General features: G+C 38.8%; 1 long non-coding RNA gene and 1 other non-coding gene across 9 annotated transcripts in view; both read right to left on the bottom strand.

Moving 5' to 3' along the window:
* LOC147343521 (uncharacterized) overlaps window positions 1-27,961 on the bottom strand; it is a 438,787-nt gene that overhangs the window by 207,661 nt on the left and 203,165 nt on the right. For 3 of the 8 annotated variants that reach the window (XR_015156505.1, XR_015156497.1, XR_015156496.1), the window contains one exon: window positions 16,190-16,854. The exons of the other annotated variants lie outside the window; for them this stretch is intronic. This is a non-coding gene — a long non-coding RNA (uncharacterized LOC147343521). Of the gene's footprint in view, window positions 1-16,189; window positions 16,855-27,961 lie in introns of those variants that run through there. 8 annotated transcript variants of the gene reach the window in all.
* On the bottom strand, window positions 449-520 carry TRNAR-GCG (transfer RNA arginine (anticodon GCG)). The gene has a single exon. It is a non-coding gene; the product is annotated as a tRNA-Arg (tRNA).

Below are 27,961 nucleotides of genomic sequence, written 5' to 3'. Positions count from 1 at the left end.
TGAGGTAAATTTCAAGACTCAGGTAACAAGTGACTGCAAGTGCATTGAGAAAGAGGAGCCTGGGATTCTATCTCTCTCATTTGAAACCCCAAAGGGATACAGGTATGCAACAATCTTATTAGGAACAGTGAAGTGAAGTGAAGTGAGTGAAGTCGCTCAGTCGTGTCCGACTCTTTGCGACCCCATGGACAGTAGCCTACCAGGCTGCACCGACCATGGGATTTTCCAGGCAAGAATACTGGAGTGGGCTGCCATTTCCTTCTCCAGGGGATCTTCCCAACTCAGGGATCGAACCTGGGTCTCCTGCATTGCAGACACTTTACCGTCTGAGCCACCAGGGAAGCCCTCTTTGTGACCCCATGGACTGTAGCCCACCAGGCTTCTCCACCCATGGAATTTTCCAGGCATGAGTACTGGAGTGGGTTGCCATTTCCTTCTCCAGGGGATCTTCCCTACCCAGGGATTGAACCTGGGTCTCCCACATCGCAGGCAGATGCTTTACCATCTGAGCCACCAGGGAATCTAAGGGAATCTTAGGAACAGTACAAGAGTACAACAACAAAAATCGTTTTTCATGAGGGGGAATAGGAAGTAAGTTCACATGTGGGTCTCTGGATGATAATATCTAGCAGAGATTATATAAGGGAAGTTCAGATAAAAATTATGGTCCTGGAAGATATGAGAGAACGAGGGAGTCTGACATACAAATTTTCATGCCATTAATGTAGGGGTGATATTTGACGTTATTGGGAAAAACAGGAACGTTCAGTGAAAGCATGGAATGTGAAACAAGAAATAAGCCTGAAGCCAAAATTTTGAGACCTCCACATCTTCAAGGGGCTGAGTGAAGGAAGAAGGGGCAATAAGCTTGTGGGGAAAATTAGCACAACAGTCTCAGAGTCTCTCAGAGGATGGAGACTTTCAACAATACTCTAAGGCAGTTTTCAGTAGTAGCTATAAAAACAAGCATAGAATTATTTTCTGAGTGCAACAAAAATCTGAATGCTGAATTTAACCGGGGAAGTTCCCATGGTGGACATGATTTGAAAGGTCTCCTTGTTAAAGGTGGGAGGTACACTAAGTCAATTGATTGAAAGGACAATTCTTTCAGGAACACCAGCTCATTTCAAATCGCCAAGGCACTGTGCCCTCAAATACGTCTGCACAGTCTCTGATACAACCTGAACACGCTCCCACCCAGTAAGAAAGGCTACCTGTCAGTAAGGACTTGGGGGAAGCTTGGTGTTCCAAGGTGTTTACCTTTGTTGTGTGATGAATGCTCTCACTGTCTGAATCTATCTCCCTTTCAGACGAGTGTGAGGGCTTCCAGCACTCTTGAGATTGGTGGCTGCTGACACTCCCTGGAGAGTCTTCTCAATCTTCCCAAGTTTTCCTTGTGAGAATTTCTTGGTATGGACTTATTGGGATACCATCCTTCCTTCCACTTACTGACTGGAGGAGTGGTGCCAGAGAGCAACACAGATTGTAACTGGTTTAAGTAAACCTCCATTTCTCTGGACTATACCCTCAGTACTCTTCAGCTCATCAGGAGCTGACCTCCTCTCTTCTTAAAAAGATGGGGAGCAAGTAGACACAGAAGAGATCAACCTGGAGAGTAGAAAATATCATGGAATCTGAGACTACCATTGCCAAAAATGTCTTTAATTTCAGATGTGAGAAAGGGTAAAAACTGGCATCAAAGAAATTGATGAGCAGACTCAGTATGGCATATGGCCAGACGCCTCACCACGCCTTCATCAAGAGAGGCAGTCTGGTTGCTCTCCCTGGCATCCAGGCTGGCTGCAAGCATTTGTCTGGTCAAACGAATGTGGTAGATGTGAAGCCAGGTCAGAAGATGACTTGCGGCTTCTACTCAGACCTCTTGGGGCACTCATTTCTGAACCCCATCTGCCTTGAGGATAGGGAAACCTCAGGGGAAGGCGATGATGCCTTTGCCAGCAAAAGCCCAGCCAGCAGTTACACCAACTGCCAGCCATGTTCAGGGCTACCCCGGAAGTGGATCCTTCAGTTCCTGCTGAGCAGCCTTGTCGGGTGATGGTGCGTGGAACAAAGACACACAATCACCCAGGAGCCCTGTCCCAAATGTGCATCATGAGCAAAACAAGCTAAATTCTTGATTTAATTTACCAAATATATGAATGGTTTGTTACATGGCAGTATATAACTTGGTCCAAATATTTCCAATTGCCTAACAATCTTTCCAAAAAATTAGAAGCTAACAGCTAAAGTTATAACTTTTCCAAAGACTAACAAATCTAAAGCCATAAAGACTCAGCAATGAAGATGTAAGATATGAAGTATATTCTATTAATACCATTCCTTCTTAACAACTTTCCAGTTATTCTTTATGAATTTATATCCTGAAGGAGGAAAAAAAAATGCAGAGTAGTGCTAGAGATCAGCTAGTGTTCCTCTTAAAGAAAGGTCAGTTAGAAAAGTGATGCCTGGGAAGAAAAATTGTTAAATGTTCAGAATAAACGTGGACATATCTAAAACAAATCTCTGTAGGTCAAGTGAAATTTCATTACTTAATAATTTTCCAAACCTCTCTTCAAGTCATACTTACAGGAAAATATTTTATCTTAAATACCAGCTCAAACATCACAGGCATTCCTAATGAAGTTAGATAAAAGAAGTATTTTTTCCTATATAATGACAATGAAAATATTTCCACATATAAATGAGATGAAGGCATATCAGGAATGTAGCTAATAGATATTTTTAAAACATGATTTAATTGTTCTGGCAAAACTACTCATTATGCTTTTGGTTCTTGACATCATTACAGTTCTCTGTTTACTGTGTTATACTTGAAATTAAATGATAACAAAAATCATTTTAGGATGAGAAATGCTCAATAGAAAAATAAATGAACATTATTTGGAGCACATGAAAGGATAGCAGAAAATGATCTAGAGAAAATTTAAAGGATTATCATAAAAACAACTCTAAATTTAAGGCATGCCATTATAAGAATAAAGTCATAAGGATCTAAAGAGCTCAAAAGTGCCTTAACTGTGTCTTTTACTAATTAATGAAGCATTATCTGTAAGACAGCTCAACTAACTCACAGAGCATAAAGCTTGTTAAAGATATAGGACACACAGCAGAGCAGGATACATTTGCAATATGTTCTAATACAAAGGCAGGCATCCTGTGAGCATCTGGTAAATATGAACTAGATTGAAATTTATGCTTCTAATATGGACGTGGACAGTTTCTCATCAGTGGAATGCTTTGAGAAACTTTACAGAGTAGAGTCCTCATAGGAAATTCCCATAGCATTGAACAGATAAGACTGTGTATATTTATGGTATAGGGTTGGGGAAAAGAGTCATATATCTAGTCATGTCAGGTTGGCACTATTTTGAGCACTAACTAGGATTAGTATAGAAAGTTGGGAGTGTGTGTAGTTTGGAACACACCACACTCACACATACATTATCGTTTCTAATTTGAACATGTGGGGTATATAATATATTCTGTGAAAAAGGAAAGACACCAAATAAAGCAAAATTTAAGGTCCCATATTATATAATGCAGTCCCAAACAGTTAACAAAAATACCTGCAACTCTCACGAACAGTTCCACCCGTTCGATCTTTATATTAGCTCTACCCAGATTCAGGGCTTCCCTGATAGCTCAGTGGTAAAGAACCTGCCTGCCAATGCAGGAGACATAAGAGATGTGGGTTTGATCCCTGGGTAGGGAAGATCCCCTGGAGGAAGGCATGGCAACCCACTCCAGTATTCTTGCTGGAGAATCCCTTGGACAGAGAAGCCTGGAAGGCTACAGTCTATAGGGTCACAAAGAGTCGAACATGCCTGAAGTTACAGCATGCACACACTACCCAGATTTTCTGACAGCAATCAACTTCAGGTTACTGCTCTGAACAACATGCATCTGCCTAGACCAAATTCTTAAGTATGTAGGAAAACCAGTGGGCCTCATCAAACCTGCCAAGTTCACAATATAAAAAAGATACAAAAGTTATCAAATTTCTCTGAGACTTTCAATCTTTGATTTCCTTTGTCCTTACTTGGCCTGGGGGTGAGGGTGGGGGAGAGTACTTTCTGTGGCTCCTGCCTGATTCTTCTGAAGCCCTGAGCATATGGTTATTTGCTCATGTGGATGATGTAATTTATGCCCCATTCAAAAATAACAAAATTCTAAGGCTTCATGCATATTTAGAACAATTAAAAACAATTGAAAGTTTATCATGCCATTTGCAGCCATCCAAACAACATTTTCTAGCCATTACAAAACATAATAAAACCAACCTCCCATCTCATCTTTGTTTTTAATGCTTTTTCTGAAAAGCTAACTTCACAAATATTTTTGGTTCCTATAATATACTATTAAGGGGCAATTCAGATCAGAGAATGGGAACAGTAAACTCTGGGCTGAGAACTGGAATTAAAAGGGAGTATTTACCACAAAGAACAAAATGTGCTCTTACACATCAGTGTGAGAGGGGAAGATAAAAACTTTAACCAGAAAAGAAGCAGAGTGAGAAAACCAAAGGCACATTTTGGAGGTTGAGAGAACAGATACGGATAAATGTAAAAATGAAAACCACTGTCAGTAAAGATAGCTTTTAAAAATTTACTTTCTTAAATTGGAGGATTATTGTTTTAAAACGTTATATTGGTTTCTGCTGAAGAACAAGGCTAATCAGCCATTAGTATTTGTTTCTGTTCAACAAATCTAAGTTGTTTTCAACTCTTTACAACCCCATTGACTATAGTGTACACACGCACACACACACACACACACACACACATATATATATAAATTTTATGAGTCTAGCATATTACATAGCACAAAGAAAACCACTGGTAAATGTCAGCAATTATTACTGTAATTATCACCATAGCCCTGTTCATATCATCTCCCTGTCTCTACTCTACTCCCTGTGCCCTCTACTATAATTTCCCATGAGAAAAGTCATTCCTTTTGATATAAAAGACTCACTGTCTATGACTCTGGCTTTCTGGCTTGACAGGTTATCAACTTGCTATTCACTGTGGTGTACGGTGAATGCAGAAATACCCAAATTCATTGGTTATGCAGAGGTATTTACATTAATGAACTAGGAGAAAAGATGCTATACCATACGTAAGTTCCATTCGATTGATTAAGAGTATATTTGTTTTCTTCTGCTCTGGGTTGGCTCATAATGTGAAACTGGCAGGTGAGCCCTCTTCATACAGTCCTCTTTGGGGCATCAGAAGACATGCTCCGAAGTGCCGGGGTCCAGCCCCGGTGGATCCAGGGAATTCGAAGCGGGGACGGCGTCGGCGAGGATCAGGAAACAACTGCTTAATTAAATGTTAATTAAGGATATAAAGAGTAATAGAATAAGGATAGCTCAGTGAGGAAATTCAGTGGAGAAAAGAGGCTGAATAATTCAGCCAGAAGGTAAGAGAAAGAACGACATGGTGAGACCAAGTTTCGGTGAACAAGGCCCGCACTTTATTTTCCAAAGTAGTTTTTATACCTTAAGTTATGCATAGAGGATAATGGGGGAAGGGGAAGAGCCATGCAGTAAGCCAGGCTTTCTTCCTGCAAACTTATCATATGCAAAAGTTTAGGTGATTTGCATCATCTTCTGGCCCGGAGGCCTGATAACATTTTAAGACCCTTTCTTCAGAAAACTTATTTTTCTCTAAAGGTGATTAGTCAAGCGCCACCCTCAAAAGCATTAGATAAAGTTGCATTCCTACAGAGCAAAGGTGTGGTGGGCTATAACAAGAAAAAGAATTAACTCAAGGGTCCCAGGTTGCAAACATTAAAGCTACTACTTACACCAATTATATTAATCAATACACTGCCAGGGACACAGCAGGTAAGGGATATGGAGACTTAGCAGCAAACATTGGCCCAAGAAGTGAAAAACCCTTCACCAATACAATTTCTAATCAATCTTTTAACTGCTCAAAGGACTCTGTATTTAGACAGTTTAGAACATCTCATACCTCTCACAGTTGGGAGGCTCTGAGCAATCACATGTGGCCAGAAAAACCTATTCAGGCAGGCTAGAGGACTTCCAAAGGAGTTTGTAGGTTGAAACACTGTCACAACCAGGAATTATTAACTGGAGCTGTAAATTAACTCTTTTTTTCAGAGAGAGGTAGTGGGGGACAGCCCCCCCTAAAGTCAGAGGTGTAGGTGAGAGCACAAAGCAGAAAGTAGGCAGACTCTGGTTTTGGGGGTAGATGCTTGAGAATTTCCAGGGGGACTCCTGAGGCTCGATCCCGCCTTTGCGTATGCCGAGCCTCCTTTCTCATGACCTTTGCCATGGGCGGAGTTCCTCACTCTGGCTCCCGGCAGTGATAGATTTCTAGTTGAGCTATTCCAGATCCTGAAAGATGATGCTGTGGAAAGTGCTGCAATCAATATGCAATATGCAATATGCACTCATTATGCAATATGAAGGCTCCTGGCACCCGAGTTTAGAGTCTTGGAGATACAACTAATGATGGGTGTGAGAAGAAGAGTTCTCTGGTCTTCCCATCTTTCATCTCTTTGAGGCCCTGGCACTAAAGAGATATGTTTCATGTGTAGGTATGACTAAGTGTGGATAGTCGGGGAATTCTGATCCTTATTCTCCACTGAAATGGTTTCCAACTTGAAACGACACATATATGGGGCTGGTTGGAGGTACTCTACTTCTTTTATTAGAATTTAATTGAAATAATTTCTCATATTTCCTTCATGAAGTTATTACACATTGCATGTACGGAAGAGAAATTTCTGTGTGGATAAAAATGTGTCTATAACCCCAAAGTCACAGTGTTAAGTGGGAGTATAAAATGGAGACTCTTCTTATTTTGTACCTGTTAAGCTAAGAAGCCAGGAAATCACTTTCTACAATAAAAGAAACGTGGATTTGGACTTCACCTTCTACTGAGTCCTTGGCCATGGTAATGAGTAACAATATTTTTTCCTCTTAATATATTTCTTAGTAAGCTAAAACATATTACGCATTTACCAGAATAAAAGACCCTCTGGTGTATATACTGTAGCTCAGTAGTAAATAATATGAGTTCAAAAGTAAAAAAAAAATGAGTTAGAGGACAGATCATGGAAAATAATTTTAATTCATTGAATGACCTATTCAATTAGAATGTTCCAGAAAAAAATACGTGGGTTGTTGCATATCTTAAAATTATTGGAACACGATAATGGAAGAAAGATCTTGTTTTATGTTGGAAGTTGCTAATATGTTCATAAGTCCTCAGTAGAATCTTATCAATTTTCATAAATAACTACTTATGAAACTATAAATCACTTTCAGACCCTCTTTAAGGATGCACAAAAAAGATAACAAGCATTCATTTTTCAACTTGCAACTTACGCAAGAGATAAGAACTTGGTGCTGATTACCCAGCTGTTTGCAATTCTAAAGATGAATCTCCTCAGTTACTTCCCTTTAGGTAAAAAGGAAAACGGAAATATTTAGTAACTTTTATCAGTCATATTTTTAAAGCATGAAGAGGTATGGAAAATATTTTTTGGTAAAAATTTCACATTTATAAAATATTATTCCAAAGTTATGCAAAATAATATTTATCCAATTTTATGAAAAATAAATGTGATAACTATTCACAACTCTCCTACAACCCAAATTAATTCGCTGATGGAATAAACAATGGCCCAAATCTAGTATTTGGTAGAAAATTTTAACTCATGTCACACTTTTTGACCAAAAGCAATTTTACATACCCTCATTTGGAAGACCCTTGTTCTAGAAGCTTGGACCCTCCTCATTACTATAGACTGTCTGCTGTTTTACTATTAGAATTGTGTTACACTGATTTCCTTGCATATTTTTCAAAAGTTATGGCATCTGGTTGAGTGCCAGACATCTGTTAGTGGAGAAACTCTCAAGAATTAATTGCTTATGTTCTTTTCTTCTAAGCGGTCCATGAACTGTGAATAGACAATGTCAGAAACTATCCCTTTCTGAGCATATTTGTAGACCATGGCCTCCTACCTATTCAGGACAGTGCCTGTTTACTGAATGGTGAGTATCTCCCTTCCTACCTCCCCCAAGTGGTATGAGTCCTGTTGCATTGTCATTTTAAAAATTAATGTCATCCAGCTGCAGAAAGGTTCTTAACGTCACAGAAATTATTGTCTGTGTTCCTAAGATATGTCTTTCTTCCATATCCCATGACTATTTTAAACCTAAACTACATTTTTAAAGCTTTCTACTGATTTTTAACACACTCTTCCAGCCGTTGTATCTCCCCCTCAATTTTGCCATAAAAACACAGAGTCCAACAGGAATGAATCCCTTTACATCTGCTCTACTACTTTCTTATTACTAGTTTTAGAAGCAAAGATGTTCCTCCTTCTCTCCCCAAAGGGATGCTTATCCCTCATGTACTCATCTCCTCCCCCCCTATCATGGACCTTTCTCATTTGTAAATTAATTATTAATTGAACAATCCTTTCCAGTGCATATTGTGTGCAAGACATCAAACTAGAGGTTATGAATACAGAGGGGAAAACCATCTGGATGGACAAGGGACAAGCTAACAACTGACTATAAAAAACTTTGGTAGTTTCTAAGCAGAGGAGGATAGATCAGGTACAGTGGAGGCTCAGGCTGCAGAAAGGTTCTGGGCAAGATGGAAAAGGTTTAAGAAGCAGAAGCCAATATAGAAGCTCAGACTAATAAAGTCAGTAAGAATTTGCCTGTTGGACAGGCAAGAATATGCTACATTTGTCTTTCTCTAGAAGCCCTCCTGTAAATTAAATTATTAGCTTTTTAAAATAAAATATTTTCCAACTTAATCTGAGCACACAGCAGTGATAAGTCAACAGAGAAGCACATGGAGTAATGCCAGTTGAGCCCAGAGGCTCCTAAGATTTCTTGTGAGAACCATACTGATACTAATATGAACCTTCTGCTTCTAAACTATCTATTATACTCAAAATATTAGTATTTTAATAACACTATTATAAATAATAAGAAATAATTATAATTTATAATAATTATTTTTAATTTAATATCATAATATACATGTTCTAAATAAATAAAATAATGTATTAAAATAAATAATAAATTATTGATAAGAAATAAATTAAAACAATAAATATAGTATAATAAATAATAATAATATTCTTACTTTGGCCATGCCACAGGGCATGTGGGATCTTCATTCCCTAACCAGGCATCTAACTCATGTCCCCTGCAACGAAGTGCAGTCTTCCAATGGACTGCCAGGGAAGTCCCAAAATATTGTTACTTTTAAAGTTTATTTTTTAAATTCCTTGAAAACTTTTTACTTTGTAGTCCTTTTGTTCTCAGGCAAGATCCATATTAGATCAGATCAGATCAGATCAGTCGCTCAGTTGTGTCCGACTCTTTGCGACCTCATGAATCGCAGCACGCCAGGCCTCCCTGTCCATCACCGACTCCCGGAGTTCACTCAGACTCACGTATAGAGCTCTGTTATGTACAGATGCTTAGAGCTCAAGTCCTAGACCAGACTGTCAGTTCTCCCTGGACCATGGTTTAATCCACTTTTAGTTGCCCAAACCAAAGGAATCAACCTCAACTTCATTCAGAAATATAAATCTTTGACATGATAATCTGATATATTAATTTTTTCTCTTTTTATTGAAGTATAGTTGCTTTACAACACTGTGTTAGTTACAGGTACAAAGTATGTGGTTCAGCTATTTTACTGATTATATTCAATTATAGGCTATTACAAGATATTAAATATAATTCCCTGTGCTATACAGTAAATCCTTGTTGCTTATTTTATGTACAGCGGTTTTTTAGTCCCCTACTCCAAATTTGTCCCTCCCCTGAAATATTTTTGTTCTGTCTGTTACATTATAATTCTTTCCCTGGTCTATTAAAATATTTAAGGTCCTTCCATAAATTCCTTTATCTCAGAGGTATTTGCAAAAGCTCTTCCGAGGCCACTGTTCTTACACTGGGTGTAAGCAGAGTCTCCCAGAGAGAAACACAGGAAGAAGAAAGCCTTGAAAACAGCTGGAGAGAAGAGGCAACAATTTCTTCCAGAAATGGAGAGGTCTAAAGTGAGTAGAATGGCACCCCACTCCAGTACTCTTGCCTGGAAAATCCCATGGACGGAGGAGCCTGGGAGGCAGCAGTCCATGGGGTCGCGAAGAGTTGGACACGACTGAGAGACTTCACTTTCACTTTTCACTTTCATGCATTGGAGAAGGAAATGGCAACCCACTCCAGTGTTCTTGCCTGGAGAATCCCAGGGACAGGGGAGCCTGGTGGGCTGCCGTCTATGAGGTTGCACAGAGTTGGACACGACTGAAGTGACTTAGCAGCAGCAGCAGCAGCAAAGTGAGTAGGGCTCATCTATTGATCTGTGGCAGATGGGAAATGGGAGATGGAAAAATGATTTGAGAGGGTTGTGTGGTGCACCCAGGAGAGCTGGACCCTGGGCCCGAGCAGGTCTGTTGAGCCATTTCAGAGATTGAGGTGACCCAAGTGGGTCACAGAAATAGCTAATAGTCACCTGGCTGTAAGGTACCTCAACACTAGTTATAAGATGGCTGTTATTTATTTTGAAATACTTCCTGGCAGACTGTACAATACATATAAGTGTGCTAAAGTTCTGACACTTTCAGAAATCTGTGAGGCGGGTGTGGTGGGCAGACTTCTAGGGTAGTCCCTAAACCCTCCCAGTTCCCTAAGTAAACATTCTTCCCATTATTCACGTATTAGTCTAGGTACCGCTGTGAAGGGAGTCTACAGGTGTAACTAAGATTCCAAATTAGTTGATTTTATAATAAAGCGATTATATGGGAGGGCCTATAAAAATTGTGCTAGGAGGTTATAAATTAGTTCTCTTTGCCTCAAAACATGAGCATCCAAAACCTAATGATAGGCTACCAAGAGTCTTTGGAGATTGTACCAGTATAAATACCAGATTAATTAGAGCACCTATTTATTTACTCACTGGTTCAATAAAGTTCCTTAATATCTAGAATCAAATAAAATTAAACACAAAATACCATGAATTCATAAGAAATAAGCAATTCTATTTTTACTTTTAGCACTGCTATGGAATGAGGTTGCTTCTTTATCATTCACTGAATGACAAAGATATTGATAAAGATAATAATGATAAAGATAAAGATAAATATGCTTTAAAAGAGGATAAAATGTCTCAGTAAAATTTATTGTTACATTTTATACAATTGTGATTTACCTAAATAGCTGCCTCCATGACTCCTGATGGTCAGAAAACATCAGCTTCTTGTGTTTCTGCACATTTTACAAGCAGAAACTGCCCTTTTGTCCCAAATTGTCTTTTCAAAGATGTGTGTATAGTAAACAACCTTGAAAAATACTATGTCCCCTCCACTCAGAGCAAAGGGCAGATTTTCCTTCTGTTCAGTGTAATAAAGATAATGTCTTCTTCCCGAACAAAAGCCAGGCTTGCTTGTGCCCGTTATAAAAAGATTCAGGTTGTGTGTCTAACTCCTCAGTGTGCTGTCTCCCTGCCTCATGTGTGGCACCCATGTGGACCTGTTGGCATCACACCCACGTAACTTGGGGAACTAGGAGAATCTACACAAATATGCCATGTTCATGCTGTTTCCCGTGGTATGAATAGTAAGTACTTCATCTCCAGTTCAGGAGTCTTGTGTCTTCTGCTAGCTCAGTGAAACCAGCAGAACACCTGGTTAGCTACAAATAGCATAAACCTATATCCCTCAAAGTTCTTGATACTAATTTGCTTATAAACACAACTGGTTCCCAGCACACTATAGGCATTTTCTAGTTTATGAAATAGGTTTTTGGTAAAAAAAAATAACCAATGTATCTTTCCTCATTGATTTGCATAAAATAGGTAATGAGATGACTTTTCTTTGTAACTTCTAGATGTATGATTCATTTAAAGAAATTAAAATGGACACTTCCATAACCTTCAAACCCCAAAAAAGACCTTATCTTCTTAAGTCACTGGGGGAATTTGGCTTCAATCACTTCTCCTAACTTTATCAACCAAAAGAATAATAACAAAGGAATGTTCTTTGCTCATTTATTTGTAATTGCCAAAATTTGGGAGTGGAAAAAGAAAAACTTTTTCAGAATGTACCTGTTTTTGGCTAATTATAGAAATAAAATATTCTCATTAATTCTCCTTTCTAAATGCACTATCAAATTCCTTGTAAGAATACTATTAATTTTCGCCATTGTTTACTGCAAGAAAGTTGCTCAGAACATTAAAGAGAAGACTATAATAACAAACTTTGTCATAGTTAAAAACAAATAAAGTGAACTTAAGCACTTTATTCTATTAAACGTTACCTCAGCTATAAACTAATTTAGTAAATATACACACTTTTATTTTACATATAAATTTTTAAAACCTTTATTTCAGAAATAGATTGTGTAAAGCTCTGCACACATAACCACCTTGGACCTGTTTACTGAATCAAGCCTGTAATGGGTGGCCAGCTGACCGTGTGTGTACCTGCAGCCAGTCTTTCTTTGGAACCAATTAACACCACTAAAAAGATGGAGAAGGTCTTTAACTGCCTGCTCTTCAACATCCTAGAGTGTTATATAGCTGGCCAGTCTTTTGTTTTGATTTGCTTTCATCTTCTGGATGGTTTGTTACTGAGTCCTCTAGCATCTCTAAAGCATCATGGTTTGGGGGAAGTTTTTAAGATCAAGAAAACACAAAAACACGTACAACTTTTCAACTAAGTAAAAAAAAATCTTCATAGTTCAGTGTAGGTTGCATGATTTACCCAATGTCTGTATAGTCAAAAAGAGTTCATTTTTGCTTGCTTGTTTGTTTTTCAGGAGATAGCATTCTACATGAAAGAAAGTAGGGAGACAGAACAAAGAGAGACAGAGAGGGGCAACGAGAGAGAAAGAGAGAGAGACGGGAAGTGGGGATGAAGACCCTGGATTGTGAAGAACTGCTCAAATATTGAATAAAATAACAAATTGACTTTAAATTTTCTAGATAGCATGAATAGCCCATTCTTCCACAACCTGCAGAGGATAGAGATTATAAGCCATAAATCTTCAAGGAAATGGGTGCTCTTTTGGATCAACAGTTTGAAAAAGGAGTTTCGCCATTTCTAAAGACTTCAAATCCTTCTCTTTTTTTCAACTGGAGGAGGCGATGAGTTAAATGAACCATCAGCACACAAGATGTATCACTGTATCTTCTGCAGCTCTGAGGCATCTGACCCTTCATCTCTTGTGTTATTCCACCCTTCTTTTACTCCTATGGCTAGGAGGAGAAGGGAGATTTTGTAGCTAAGCTACCAACACATTTGTTTTGTAGGACCTCCAATCCATGATATTTCAATCAATCATTTTGGAGGTGGTGCTAATGAAGTCAAGTTTACAAATTTAGATTCCACCTGAGCCAGTTATTAGGCAGCAGATTATCTCAGTTATGAGAAAGTTTGAAAAATGTGCAAACATGCATTTACTCACATATTAATTTAACTATATCCATGGTTCCTGACAATACATCCTATGTCATGGCAGGCCATAATGGTACAATAGGTATAACCACAGGGTTTATAGTGGGGGAGATAAAAATAAATGAACATACAAATGAATAATGAGCAACTGAGTTAGAAATAATTTACTCAACAAACAGTGATATGATAGAGAGGGTAATGAAGAGGGATACTTGGACCCACATTGGATAGAATCATTTGACACATTTGGCGGGGGCGGGGGGTCTACATCTAAATTGAAGCTTAAAGAATGGTTCAGCTATGAACAGAGCAGGATAACATTTGTAGGAAGGAGTGTTCCAGACAGGTGGAAAAGACTTTGCTGTGTCAGAGAAAATAAAAGGAAGACAAGGTGACTTTCATGGGCTGATCATAAAAGGTACTGAACTGAAATTAGGCTGGGAGGGAGGCATGAGCCAAATTATTGTGGCCCCAGTAGGGTGAAATAGAGAAGTCAATGGCACTCCACTCCGTACTCTTGCCTGGAGAATCCCATGGACGGAGGAGCCTGGTAGGCTGCAGTCCATGGGGTCACTAAGAGTCGGACACGACTAAGCTACTTCACTTTCACTTTTCACTTTCATGCATTGGAGAAGGAAATGGCAATCCACACCGGTGTTCTTGCCTGGAGAATCCCAGGGACAGGGGAGTCTGGTGGGCTGCCATCTATGGGGTCTCACAGAGTCAGCCATGACTGAAGCGACTTAGCAGCAGGAGGTTTGGATTTTAAGTTTGATAAGAAGATGGTGATTGGTTTTCAAGCAGAAGACAGGTAAAATCCAGTTTGCCCTTTAGGTAGGTCACTGGAGATGCTAAAAGGATGAGGACTAAGGATAGAAATCAGAAGTCAGATAGAGGATTGTGGCGGATATATTTATACTGACCTCCATAGATGCAGTCTCTACCTTTCCTCAAACTCTTATCCTTCCCTTCCTCACTCCCTTGACATCTCCTACCCCACAGAAGACTAGGAAATGACCTCTTTTTTTTAGTTTATGCAACTTAAGAAAATCTAATTGGCTTTTAAGAATGGAGGGAAATTTTCAGAGATAATGAAGAGAACAAAATAGTACATGTTTTAAAACAATCATTACTGTATCAGTTAGAAACTTACAGTACGAACAATGAAGAACACACAGGAATAATGTTCAAAAGCTATTTCCCTCTTTTGCAAGAGCAACATGACCTCAGAATGGATATACAGTGTTAGAAGAGCTTTTTTGGTTGTTCCATGCCTTTCTCTACATTGTAAAACAAATAACAGCAATTTTTCCTCAGTGTTGCAGGGCACATAGAAAACAGTACACATTTTAAATAACTGCATGCTCCTCATTCAAACTTTCACTATTTCATTTTTCTATTTGCACTGCTTAGCTGTTTTTTTAGGATTTCTCTTTAGGATGAGGGGCATTTTTAGTCTCCAATGCGTTTGTTACAGTACTACGTGTGCTTTATGTTGTGGTGTTTTGGTTTTTTTTTTTGGCCACAATGCATGTGGGAGCTTAGTTCCCAGACAAGGGATCAAACCCATGCTTTCTGCCCTGGAAGGTGAAGTCTTAACTACTGGACCACCAGGCAAGTCCCTAGTTAGTTGTTTTGTATTTATGTCTTAGATCATATTTTAATTTTATTTTTAAATGTTTTCTAAAAAAGCTGCAAAAGAGCCACCATAATGCAAATATTGTTTGCAACTACTATCTAAGTATCAAAAGAAAAAAAATCAGGAAACTTTACTTGATGCAAATATTTTGAGCAAAAAACAAACTGTTTGGAACAGAGACACTTCAAACCCAGAAGTGGTGCGAGGCTCAGAGGCGGGTGTTCCAGGGCAATGTATACAGAGGGGACCAGGAAGCTGCTTAACTTCTACAGTGATTGGTGGTTACTACAATGGGAGTTTACACAGCAAGGGATTCATTAAAAGTGATCATCTTACACGATTTTAGGAGGACAACTTAAGTTTCGTTTATGATCATTAGAAGAATTTATAAGAAATAACCTAAGTTAAATTTTACTTGCATTCCTGAACTAAGCTAGATTAAGTTTGGCTTACATGGCTTAACTGGTTTTGTCTGGTTGGGGAATTTTTGTGTCTGATCTCTGTGTTGTTGTATTTTAACGTAAGAAATATGGACAGCAAATATCCATAGGCAGGTCATCTTTGATTTGAGTATTTATAAATTCAAGCTTATTAACATGACCTTAATTATTTACTCTAATATCCATTTTGCTAGAAAATGGAATTCAAACTTTGTTTTCCAAATGTTTGTTTCTTTCAGTACCTTATATCTTTGGAAAACATATAAAATATCCACTAGATAATATAAAATAATCCCAACAAATGTGTTTAAGGAATGAAAATCAAATATCCATTTAAGATAAATGGTGATATACAGATGAAGCTAGATTATATCCTTTGACAAAACAATATATCATAAAATCATAACATAATGTAACTATTAAGATTATTTTGGTAAATGTTTTCTGAAGTCATTTTCTAGAAGCACAGCACAGGACTGAGAACCAGGCCTGGAGGCGGGTGGTTCTGGCTCTGAATCCCAGTTGTCACATCTATGAATTATATAGTAATAATAGATGAATGGAAATATTGAAATCAAAATATTGTTCAAGTATTGAAAGAAACCATGTAACAATAAAACCAGCACCATTTTGTTTTCATTTTCTTCACCTTCTATTTCCATATTTCTAGGTTTTTTATTACTTTTTAATTCTGCTAAAAATACAAACAACATGAAATTTGGCATGTTTAAGATAGCATATTAAAAAGTAGAGATATTACTTTGCCAACAAAGTCTAGGCAAGGCTATGGTTTTTCCAGTGGTCATGTATGGATGTGAGAGTTGGACTGTGAAGCAAAGTGAGCGCCGAAGAATTGATGCTTTTGAACTGTGGTGTTGGAGAAGACTCTTGAGAGTCCCTTGGACTGCAAGGAGATCCAACCAGTCCATTCTGAAGGAGATCAGTCTTCAATGAAGGGTGTTCATTGGAGGGACTGATGCTGAAGCTGAAGCTCTAATACTCTGGCCACCTCATGTGAAGAGTGGACTCACTGGAAAAGACCCTGATGCTGGGAGGGACTGGGGGCAGGAGGAGAAGGGGACGACAGAGGATGAGATGGCTGGATGGCATCACCGACTCGATGGACGTGAGTTTGAGTGAACTTCTGGAGTTGGTGATGGACAGGGAGGCCTGGCATGCTGTGATTCATGGGGTTGCAGAGAGCTGGACACGACTGAGTGACTGAACTGAAGTGTACAGTTAAGCAGAGTTCAGTACATCCACATGATGAAACAGATCTCTGGAACTTTCATCCTGCAAATGTGAAATACTACTCTTATTAAACAGAAGTGCCTTCCACCAACCCCATCCACACACACTCCCAGGTAACCACCATTCTATTTTCAGTGTCTTTGAATTTGACAGCTTAAGCTATCTCATATAAGTGGAACATTTTTGTGACTGATCTATTTTACTTAGCATAATATGTTCAAAATTCACCTGCGTTGTAGCATGTTACAGGATTTCCTCTATTCTTAAGACTGAATGATAATCCATTGTATGTATATCCTCTGATTTGTTCATCTATCAAGGATATTTGAGTAGCTTCCACCTACTGGCTATTGGGAACAGTGCTATTATGAACACTGGTGTGCAACTACCTCTTTGAGACCCTGTTTTTAATTCTTCTGAATATAAATACACACACACACACACACACACACACACACACACACAGAAGGACTTCCCTGGTGGCTCAGAGTATAAGGAATATGCCTGCAATGCAGGAGACCTGGGTCTGATCTCTGGGTTGGGAAGATCCCTGGAGAAGGGAATGGCTACCCACTCCAGTATTATTGCCTGGAGAATTCCATGGACAGAGGAGCTTGGTGGGCTGTAGTCCATGGGGTCACAAAGAGCTGGACATGATTGAAGTAACTTAGTATGAATGCAAGAATGCTGAATTGTATAATTTGTTGTTGTTCAGTCACTCAGTCATGTCTGACTCTTTCCTACCCCATGGACTGCAGCACACCAGGCTTCCTTGTCCATCACCATCTTCAGGAGCTTGCTCAAACTCATGTCCATTGAGTCAGTGATGGCATCCAACCATCTCATCCTCTGTTATCTCCTTCTCTTCCTGCTCTCAATCTTTTCCAGCGTTAGAGTCTTTTCTAACGAGTTGGCTCTTCATATCAGGTGGCCAAAATATTGGAGTTTCAGCTTCAGTATCAGTTCTTCCAATGAATATTCAGTGTTGATTGCCTTTAGGATTGACTAGTTTCATTTCCTTGCAGTCCAAGGGACTCTCAAATGTCTTCTCCAACACCACAGTACAAAAGCATCAATTCAGTGCTTAGCCTTCTTAATGGTCCAATTTTCATATCCGTACATGACTACTGGAAAAACCATAGCTTTGGACTTTGTTCAGCAAAGTGATGTCTCTGCTTTTTAATTCGCTGTCTAGGATTGTCATTGCTTTTCTTCCAAGAAGCAAACGTCTTTTAATTTCATGGCTGTAGTCATCAACCACAGTGATTTTGGAGCTCAAGAAAACGAGATCTGTCACTGTTTCCATTCTTTCCCCTATATTTGCCATGAAATGATGGGACTGGATGCCATAATCTTAGTTTTCTGAATGTTTAGTTTTAAACCAGCTTTTTCACTCTCCTCTTTTACCTTCATCAATAGGCTCTTTAATTTCTCTTCACTTTCTGACATTAGGATGGTATCATCTGAGGTTATTGATATCTTTCCCTGCAATCCTGATTCCAGTTTATGCTTCATCCAGCCCAGTATTTTGCATAATGTATTCTGCATATAAGTTAAATAAGCAAGGTGACAATATACAGCCTTGACATACACCTTTCCGAATTTTGAACCAGTCTGTTGTTCCATGTCTGGTTTTAACTGTTGATTCTTGACCTGTGTACAGGTTTCTCAGGAGGTAGATAAGGTGGTCTGATATTCTCATCTCTTTAAGAATTTTCCACACTTTGTTTTGAACCACAGAGTCAAAGGCTTTAGCATAGACAATGTTTTTTTTTATGGAATTTCCTTGCTTTCTTTATGATCCACTGGATGTTAGCAGTTTGATCCCTGGTTCCTTTGCCTTTTCTAAACCAGCTTGAACATCTGTTAAGTTCTCGGTTCACATACTATTGAAGCCTACCCTGAAGAATTTTGAGCAACACCTTGCTAGCATGTGAAATGAGCACAGTTGTGTGGTAGTTTGAACATTCTTTGGCATTGTCTTTCTTTGGGATTCGAACAAAACTGACCTTTTCCAGTCCTGGAGACACTGCTGAGTTTTCCAAATTTGCTTGCATACTGAGTACAGCACTTTAATAGCATAATCTTTTAGGATTTGAAATAGCTCAGCTGGAATTCCATCACCTTCACTATAATGCATCCTAAGGCCCACATGCCTTCATATTCCAGTATGTCTGGCTCTAGCTGACCACCCCATTGTGGTATTCGGGTCATTAAGACCTTTTTTTGTAGAGTCCTTCTGTGTTTTCTTGCACCTCTTAACATCTTCTGCTTCTGTTAGGTCCAAACTGCTTCTGTCCTTTATTGTGCCCATCTTTGCATGAAATGTTCCCTTGTTATCACTAATTTTCTTGAAGAGATCTCTAGCCTTTCCCATTCTATTGTTTTCCTCTATTTTTTTTTCCTTTGCATTGTTCACTTAAAAAGGCTTTCTTATCTCTCCTTGCAATTCTTTGAAACTCTGCATTCAGATGAGTATATCTTTCCTTTTCTCTTTGCCTTATACTAATAATGAAAGGGTATTTAAGCAGGAAAGAAATTCTCTACCAATCTTTAGGGTCACTATATTAACAAATCTACAGCTAATTTATATAACTACCACATGAAAGTATAGTCATACATTTTTTTAACTTTTACAGATAGTTAAATTCCTGAAATTTGTACTGAGTTTATGTAAAATGTATGGCTATAGCTCTCTTCTCAAGACCATCAATGCTCCCAATATCATGTTTTATGTTATTATGTACAAATCAAGCAAGGTAGAATATTAAATAGCAACCTGATCTGGAACTGAAAGCCAACCAACCCTTATGTATTGTTTAGAAATAAGAACTGAAAGTTTTTCTTCAGCTTGTGGATTACAAATACAGTTTCAGAATTTTTATATGTATCAGTTTGTCTGAAATAATTAACAAAGTCATCACCTCAACAGTAATGTGCCAATGGTATGACCACATGGGGGTAATTTTAGTTCAGTTCAGTTCAGTCGCTCAGTCGTGTCCAACTCTTTGCGACCCCATGAACCACAGCACGCCAGGCCTCCCTGTCCATCACCAACTCCCGGAGTCCACCCAAACCCATGTCGATCGAGTCGGTGATATCATCCAACCATTCCATCCTCTGTTGTCCCCTTCTCCTCCTGCCCTCAATATTTCCCAGCATCAGGGTCTTTTCAAATGAGTCAGCTCTTCACACGAGGTGGCCAAAGTATTGGAGTTTCAGCTTCAGTATCAGTCCTTCCAATGAACACCCAGAACTGATCTCCTTTAAGATGGACTGGTTGGATCTCCTTGCAGTCCAAGGGACTCTCAAGAGTCTTCTCCAACACCACAGTTCAAAAGCATCAATTCTTTGGCACTCAGCTTTCTTTATAGTCCAACTCTCACATCCATACATGACCACTGGAAAATGACACAGGTAACTTACTGTCTTACATTATTTTATCATAAATAAGATATTTGCTTATGATTGTAGATACTGTTGATTTTACAAATCCCTTAGCAACAGTCCAGTCAATTGTTTTTACAAAGCTTTGGAAACAAAATCTTAACCAATAGTGAATTTACATTAATTAGAAATATATTGTGTCCTTCCCCTTCTAAGATCACTTTCATCTGCCCAAGATTCAGCTCAAGAAAATTTTTATGTTTAATTTTTAGTCATATTTTGGCAAAACAATGACACTCACATAGTTGCCAAATTGGGCCAGATGGAAAAGTTGATCTGATGGCACTGCCATTTCAATGTCTTCATTTCCAAATATTCTGCTATCCTTTCCTATGTCCCAACCTACTCATTCTCAGCACACACAGTCAAATCAAAATGCATGTCCCTCTGCATGAAGGACTCTAGAACTGTAAGAATAAAATCTCTATGTGTCAATGGAGCTTTGCTGCTGAACGTTCTCATACAATTTACAGGAATTAGTTTTTTTATTTTTTTTAAACAGAAACCAAAACATCATGTAAATAATTCAGATAACTTATATGTTCTGGTAGAGAAACAGAAACACTAAAAACATATTTTAGTAAAATCTTGCATGGATTATTATCATTTGATAGATACAACTCAAATATCTATAAAGCTTGAACACTCAAATTTGTTTCTGTAATGAAAATAAACTGTGTGGGATTTATAATGAATCTTCACAACAATAAGCATTGAGGTAAAAGAAAAACACTTCAGCTGAGTATTACCATTAAATCACATAAACATATCTGTAGAATTATGCCAAAATTCCTTGGAAAATGGATTGAATAATATTTTTTACTGTTTTTAGTAAAACTCTAAAAAATATAATTTTCCAATAGTAAAAATTTCCCTTCCTCTGAAATCTTGGAAAGTTTTTTAAAAGTGATTATTCACAGGCACACTTTAAAGACACATTTTTAAAAATCCATTTTTACTAGATAATTCCCCAAAGACTGTATGGACTTTAAAGACTTTCTGAGGACTTGCTTTGAAAATCTGTGCCATTTCAGTAGGCAAATTTAAAAGTTAACACAAATTTGGAATCTTAAATTAATTTTATAATATTTGTTTTTATTTTTTCTAGTTGAGAAATGCTATCAGTTTTTACTTTTTTTCCATTTTCATCAGTTGTAACATTACCAAACTAGGGATTGTCAGAATCCATTCCCCTCTAGTGATCAAATCTTTAAGATTTTATCTAAAACTGTCACTACTTCAGGTTCTTCCTAGTAGGTAAGCAAAGTATTTAAGATAAGAGAAATCCTTTTGCAGAAACAGTCTTCTCCAATCTGAGGATTTTCCTTCTATATAGCACAGAGAGAATAAAGATATCTCTAACTCTAATTCCTAGCAAAATAGAGTATATTACAGGATTGTTGAAAACAATGTTTGTTCTCTGTCATTCTTTCAACAGAAAGTCCTGCCTTCGATGGGTAGCAAACTACACCTAGCCCATCAGTGAGATTTTAATAACTTATTCACAGGCTATGGTGACTGTTCATTTGCAAAGTTTTCTTTGTTTGTGTTTTTATTGTCTATTCATTTTATGTTATTGTGGCAAGAGGTGACAAGAATGCACAGAAAAGCTATCAAAAAAGATCTTAATGACCCAGATAACCACAAAGCTGTGATCACACCTGGAGCCAAACATCCTGGTGTGTGAAGTCAAGTGGGCATTAGGAAGCATTACTGCAAACAAGTTAGTGGAGGTGATGGAATTCCAGTTGAGCTATTTCAAATCCTAAAAGATGATGCTATGAAAGTGCTGCACTCAATACACCAGCAAATTTGGAAAACTCAGCAGTGGCCACAAGACTGGAAAAGGTCAGTTTTCATTCCAATCCCAAAGAAAGGCAATGCCAAAGAATTTTCAAACTACCACACAATTGCACTCATTTCACATGCTAGCAAAGTAATGCTCAAAATCCTTCAAGCTAGCCTTCAACAATATGTGAACCAAGAACTTACAGATGTTCAAGTTGTATTTAAAAAAAGGCAGAGGAACAAAAGATAAAACTGCTAACATCTGTTGGATCATAGAAAAAGCTAGAGAATTCCAGAAAAGCATCTACTTCTGCTTCATTGTCTACATTAAAGCCTTTGACTGTGTGGATCACAGCAAACAGTGGAAAGTTCTTAAAGAGATGTGAATACCAGACCACCTCACCTGCCTCCTGAGAAATCTGTGTGCAGGTCAAGAAGCAACACTTAGAACTGGACATGGAACAATTAGTTCGGTTCAGTTCAGTCACTCAGTCATGTCCGACTCTTTGTGATCCCATGAATTGCAGCACGCCAGGCCTCTATGTCCATCACTAACTCCTGGAGTCCACCCACACCCATGTCCATCGAGTTGGTGATACCATCCAACCATCTCATCCTCTGTCGTCCCCTTCTCCCACCTTCAATCTTTCCCAGCATCAGGGTCTTTTCAAATGAGTCAGCTCTTCACATGAGGTGGCCAAAGTATTGTAGTTTCAGCTTCAACATCAGTCCTTCCAATGAACACCCAGGACTGATCTCCTTTAGGATGGACTGGTTGGATCTCCTTGCAGTCCAAGGGATTTGCAAGAGTCTTCTCCAACACCACAGTTCAAAAGCATCAATTCTTTGGTGCTCAGCTTTCTTCACAGTCCAACTCTCATATCCATACACGACCACTGGAAAAACCATAGCCTTGACTCGACGGACTTTTGCTGGCAAATTAATGTCTCTGCTTTTTAATATGCTGTACAGGTTGGTCGAAGAAGGCAATGGCACCCCACTCCAGTACTCTTGCTTGGAAAATCCCATGGATGGAGAAGCCTGGAAGGCTGCAGTCTATGGGGTCCCTGAGGGTTGGACACAACTGAGAGACTTCACTTTCACTTTTCACTTTCATGCATTGGAGAACGAAATGGCAACCCACTCCAGTGTTCTTGCATGGAGAATCCCAGGGACGGGGGAGCCTGGTGGGCTGCCGTCTATGGGGTCACACAGAGTCGGACACGACTGAAGCGACTTAGCAGCAGCAGCAGCAGCAGCATAGGTTGGTCATAACTTCCTTCCAAGGAGTAAGTGTCTTTTAATTTCATGACTGCAATCACCATCTGCAGTGATTTTGGAGCCCAGAAAAATAAAGTCAGCCACTGTTTCCACTGTTTCCCCATCTATTTCCCATGAAGTGATGGGACCGGATGCCACAATCTTAGTTTTCTCAATGTTGAGCTTCAAGTCAACTTTTTCATTCTCCTTTTTCACTTTCATCAAGAGGCTCTTTAGCTCTTCTTCACTTTCTGCCATAAGGTGGTGTCATATGCATATCTGAGGTTATTGATATTTCTCCTAGCAATCTTGATTCCAGCTTGTGCTTCTTCCAGCCCAGCGTTTCTCATGCAACAATGGACTGGTTCAAAATTCAGAAAGGAGTACTTCAAGGCTACATATTGTCACTCTGCTTATTTAACTTATATGCAGAGTAAAGCATGCAAAATGCCAGGCTGGATGAAGCACAAGTTGGAATCAATTGCTGGGAAAAAATATCAATAACCTCAGATATGCAGACAACACCAACCTTATGGCAGAAAGCAAATAGGAATTAAAGAGCCTCTTGATGAAGGTGAAAGAGGACAGTGAAAAAGCTTACTTAAAACTCAACATTCAAAAAACTAAGATCATGGTATCTGGTACCATCCCTTCATAGCAAATAGATGGGGAAACAATGGAAACAGTGACAGACTTTATTTTCTTGGGCTTCAAAATCACTGTGGATCATGACTGCAGCTATGAAATTAAAGGATGCTTGCTCCTTGGAAGAAAAGCAATGAAAACCTAGATAGCATATTAAAAAGCAGAGACATTACTTTGCCTACAAAGGTCCATAGATTCTAAAGCTATGGTTTTTTCCAGCAGTCATGTATGGATTTGGAAGTCTCAAAAAAAAAAAAAAAAAAAAAAAGGCTGAGCGCCAAGGAATTGATGCCTTTGAACTGTGGTTCTGGGGAAGACTCTTGAGAGTCCGTTGGACTGTAAGGAGATGAGACCAGTAAATCCTAAAGTAAATCAACCCTGAATGTTCATTGGAAGGACTGATGCTGAAACTCCATACTATGATGTGAAGAGCCAACTCACTGGAAAAGACTCTGATACTGGGAAAGATTGAAGCAGAAGAAGAAGGAGACAACAGAGGTTGGGATCATTGGATATGGATTACCAACTCAATGGACATGAGTTTGAGCAAACCCTGGGATATCATGAAGGGCAGGGAAGCCTGGAAGGCTGCAATCTATGGGTTGCAAAGAGTCAGACACGACTGAGCAACTAAACAACTACAATGTCATTGCAAGTTCAGTTAATATATGTAGACATACACATAGGAGTGATGAGTATAGAACAATATGTCATATTGGAAGATAAATTTGTCTTTAACAGGAGAGATTGTTAACTTGTTCTCAATAGTGGGACACAGGAAGTAGTGTAGCACCAGACATTTTAGTATTAACACATCAGGATAGTTTATCCTGGACAAAACTTTTGTGAGAGACTCTAAGTTCAATTTATAAAGCAGTGAATGAGACCACAGAGGAAACATCTTAAATAACTAAAATTATCAAAGCATATTTATTACCTACATGTTGTTGTTCAGTACCTGAATATAAAATTTATATATGCTGTGCTTTGTATTGAAATTGTAATCACTACAGACTGAAAACACTGTAAGCTTACCATCTGTTCCACAATCCTACATGGGAATTTATTCCTTCTTATCTTTCTTCATGATGCTAATTTCCACCTACCATGTCTTAGACCTCACCTCAAATGTTCAAATCCAAGGCTGAGCTCACATTTTACTTCTTTCAGCCTCAACAACTACTCCATTCTGGATTACTTTTTCTCCCTCTGTTAACCAATTAAACTTATCCCTGCTATACCACTTTTAGACTTTGGCGGTAGGTTAACTTGTATACTTCTTCTTTAGATAAATTGTTTCCATTTCACTGTTTTAAAGCCTGTTTAGTGTGCTTCTTACTGTCACATAGTACCAGTTGTTATTGTAGCTAGCACAAGCTTCAGTTCAGTTCAGTTGCTTAGTCCTGTCCGACTATTTGTGACCCCATGGCCTGCAGTGCACCAGGCTTCCCTGTCCATCACCAAATTCTGGAGCTGACTCAAACTCATGTCCATCGAGTTGGAGATATCATCCAACTCTCATCCTCTGTCGACCCCTTCTCCTCCTGCCTTCAATCTTTCCCAGCATTAGGGTCTTTTCAAATGAGTCAGTTCTGCATATAAAGTGGCCAAAGTATTAGAGTTTCAGCTTCAGCATCAGTCCATCCAATGATCTGGCTGGATCTCCATGCCGTCCAAGGGACTCTCAAGAGTCTTCTCCAACACCACAGTTCAAAAGCATCAATTCTTCAGCTCTCAGCTTTCTTTATGGTCCAACTCTCACATCCATACATGACCACTGGAAAAACCATAGCTTTGACTAGATGGACTTCTGTTGCAAAGTAATGTCTCTGCTTTTTAATATGATGCCTAGCTTGGTCCCAGCTTTTCCTCCAAGGAGCAAGCGTCTTTTACTTTCATGGCTGCAGTCACCATCTGCAGTGATTTTGGAGCCTAAAAAAATAAAGTCTCTCACTGTTTCCATTATTTCCCCATCTATTTGCAATGAAGTGATGGGACTGGATGCCATAATCTTAGTTTTCTGAATGTTGCATTTTAAGCCAACTTTTTAACTCTTTTCTTTCACCTTCATTAAGAGGCTCTTCAGTTCTTTTTCACTTTCTGCCATAAATGTGGTGTCATCTGCATATCTGAGGTTATTGATATTTCTCCCAGCAATCTTGATTCCAGCTTGGGCCTCATCCAGCCTGGCATTTCTCATGATGTACTCTGCATATAAGTTAAATAAGCAGGGTGACAATCTTCAGCTTTGATGTACTCTTTTCCCAATTTGGAACCAGTTTGTCGCTCCATGTCCAGTTCTAACTGTTGCTTCTTAACCTGCATACCAATTTCTCAGGAGGCAGGTCAGCTGGTCTGTTATTCCCATCTCTTTAAGAAATTTCCACAATTTGTTGTGATCCACACGGTCAAAGGCTTTGGCACAGTCAATAAAGCAAAGGTAGATGTTTTTCTGGAACACTTGTGCTTTTTCCATGATCCAACAGATGTTGGAAATTTGATCTCTGGTTCCCTTGACTTTTCTAAATCCAGGATAGACATCCAGAAGTTCACAGTTCACATACTATTGAAGCCCGGCTTGGAGAATTTTGAGCATTACTTTGCTAACATGTGAGATGAGTGCAATTGTGCAGTAGTTTAAATATTTTTTGGCATTGCCTTTCTTTGGGATCAGAATAAAAACTGACCTTTTCCAGGCCTGTGGCCATTGCTGAGTTTTCCAAATTTGCTGGTGTATTGAGTGTGGCACTTTCACAGCATCATCTTTTAGGATTTGAAATAGCTCAACTGGAATTCCATCACCTCCACTAGCTTTGTTCACAGTGATGCTTCCTAAGGCCCACTTGACTTTCCATTCTAGGATGTCTGGATCTAGGTGAGTGATCACACCATCATGGTTATCTGGGTTATGAAGATCTTTTTTGTATAGCTCTTCTGTGTATTCTTGCCACCTCTTCTTAATATATTCTGCTTCTGTTAGGTCCCTACAATTTCTGTCCTTTATTGAGCCCATCTTTGCATAAAATCTTCCCCTTGGTATCTCTAATTTTCTTCAAGAAATCTCTAGTCTTTCCCATTCTGTTGTTTTCCTCTATTTCTTTTCATTGGTTGCTGAGGAAGGCTTTCTTATCTCTCCTTGCTATCCTTCGGAACTCTGCATTCAGTTGGGTGTATCTTTCCTTTTTCCTTTTCCTTTAGCTTCTCTTTTTTTCTCAGCCATTTGTAAGGCCTCCTCAGACAACCATTTTGCCTTTCTGCATTTCTTTTTCTTGGGGATGGTCTTGATCGCTGCCTCCTGTACAATGTCAAGAACCTCCATCCATAGTTCACCAGGCACTCTGTCTATCAGATCTAGTCCCTTGGATCTATTTGTCACTTCCACTGTATAATTGTAAGGGATTTGATTTAGGTCATACCTGAATGGTCTAGTGGTTTTCCCTACTTTTTCCAATTTAAGTGTAAATTTTGCAATAAGGAGTCCATGATCTGAGCCACAGTGAGCTTCCGGTCTTGTTTTTGCTGACTGTATAGAGCTTCTCCATCTTTGGCTGGAAAGAATATAATCAATCTGATTTTGGTACTGGCCATCTGGTGATGTTCATGTGTAGAGTCTTCTCTTGTGTTTCTGGAAGAGAGTGTTTGCTAAGACCAGTGTGTTCTCTTGGTAAAACTCTGTTAGCCTTTGACCTGCTTAGTTTTGTACTCCAAGGCCAAACTTGCCTGTTACTCCAGGTATCTCTTGACTTTCTACTTTCGCATTCCAGTTCCCTATAATGAAAATGATATCTATTTTGGGTGGTAGTTCTAGAAGGTCTTGTAGGTCTTCTGAGGACTATTCAACCTCAGCTTCTTCAGCATTACCAGTTGGGGATAGACTTGGATTATTGTAATATTGAATGGTTTGCCTTGGAAACCAACAGAGATCATTCTGTCATTTTTGAGACTGCATCCAAATACTGCATTTTGGACTCTGTTGACTATGATGGCTACTCCATTTCTTCTAAGGGAT

Source organism: Bos grunniens, chromosome 27 (assembly GCF_055505025.1).
Source record: "Bos grunniens cultivar Pamir isolate PY7600 chromosome 27, Bosgru_T2T1.0, whole genome shotgun sequence".
In the NCBI taxonomy this organism is placed as follows: domain Eukaryota; kingdom Metazoa; phylum Chordata; class Mammalia; order Artiodactyla; family Bovidae; genus Bos; species Bos grunniens.
The sequence above is the reverse complement of the archived record's forward strand: the minus strand, read 5'-3'. Positions and strand labels throughout refer to the sequence as shown.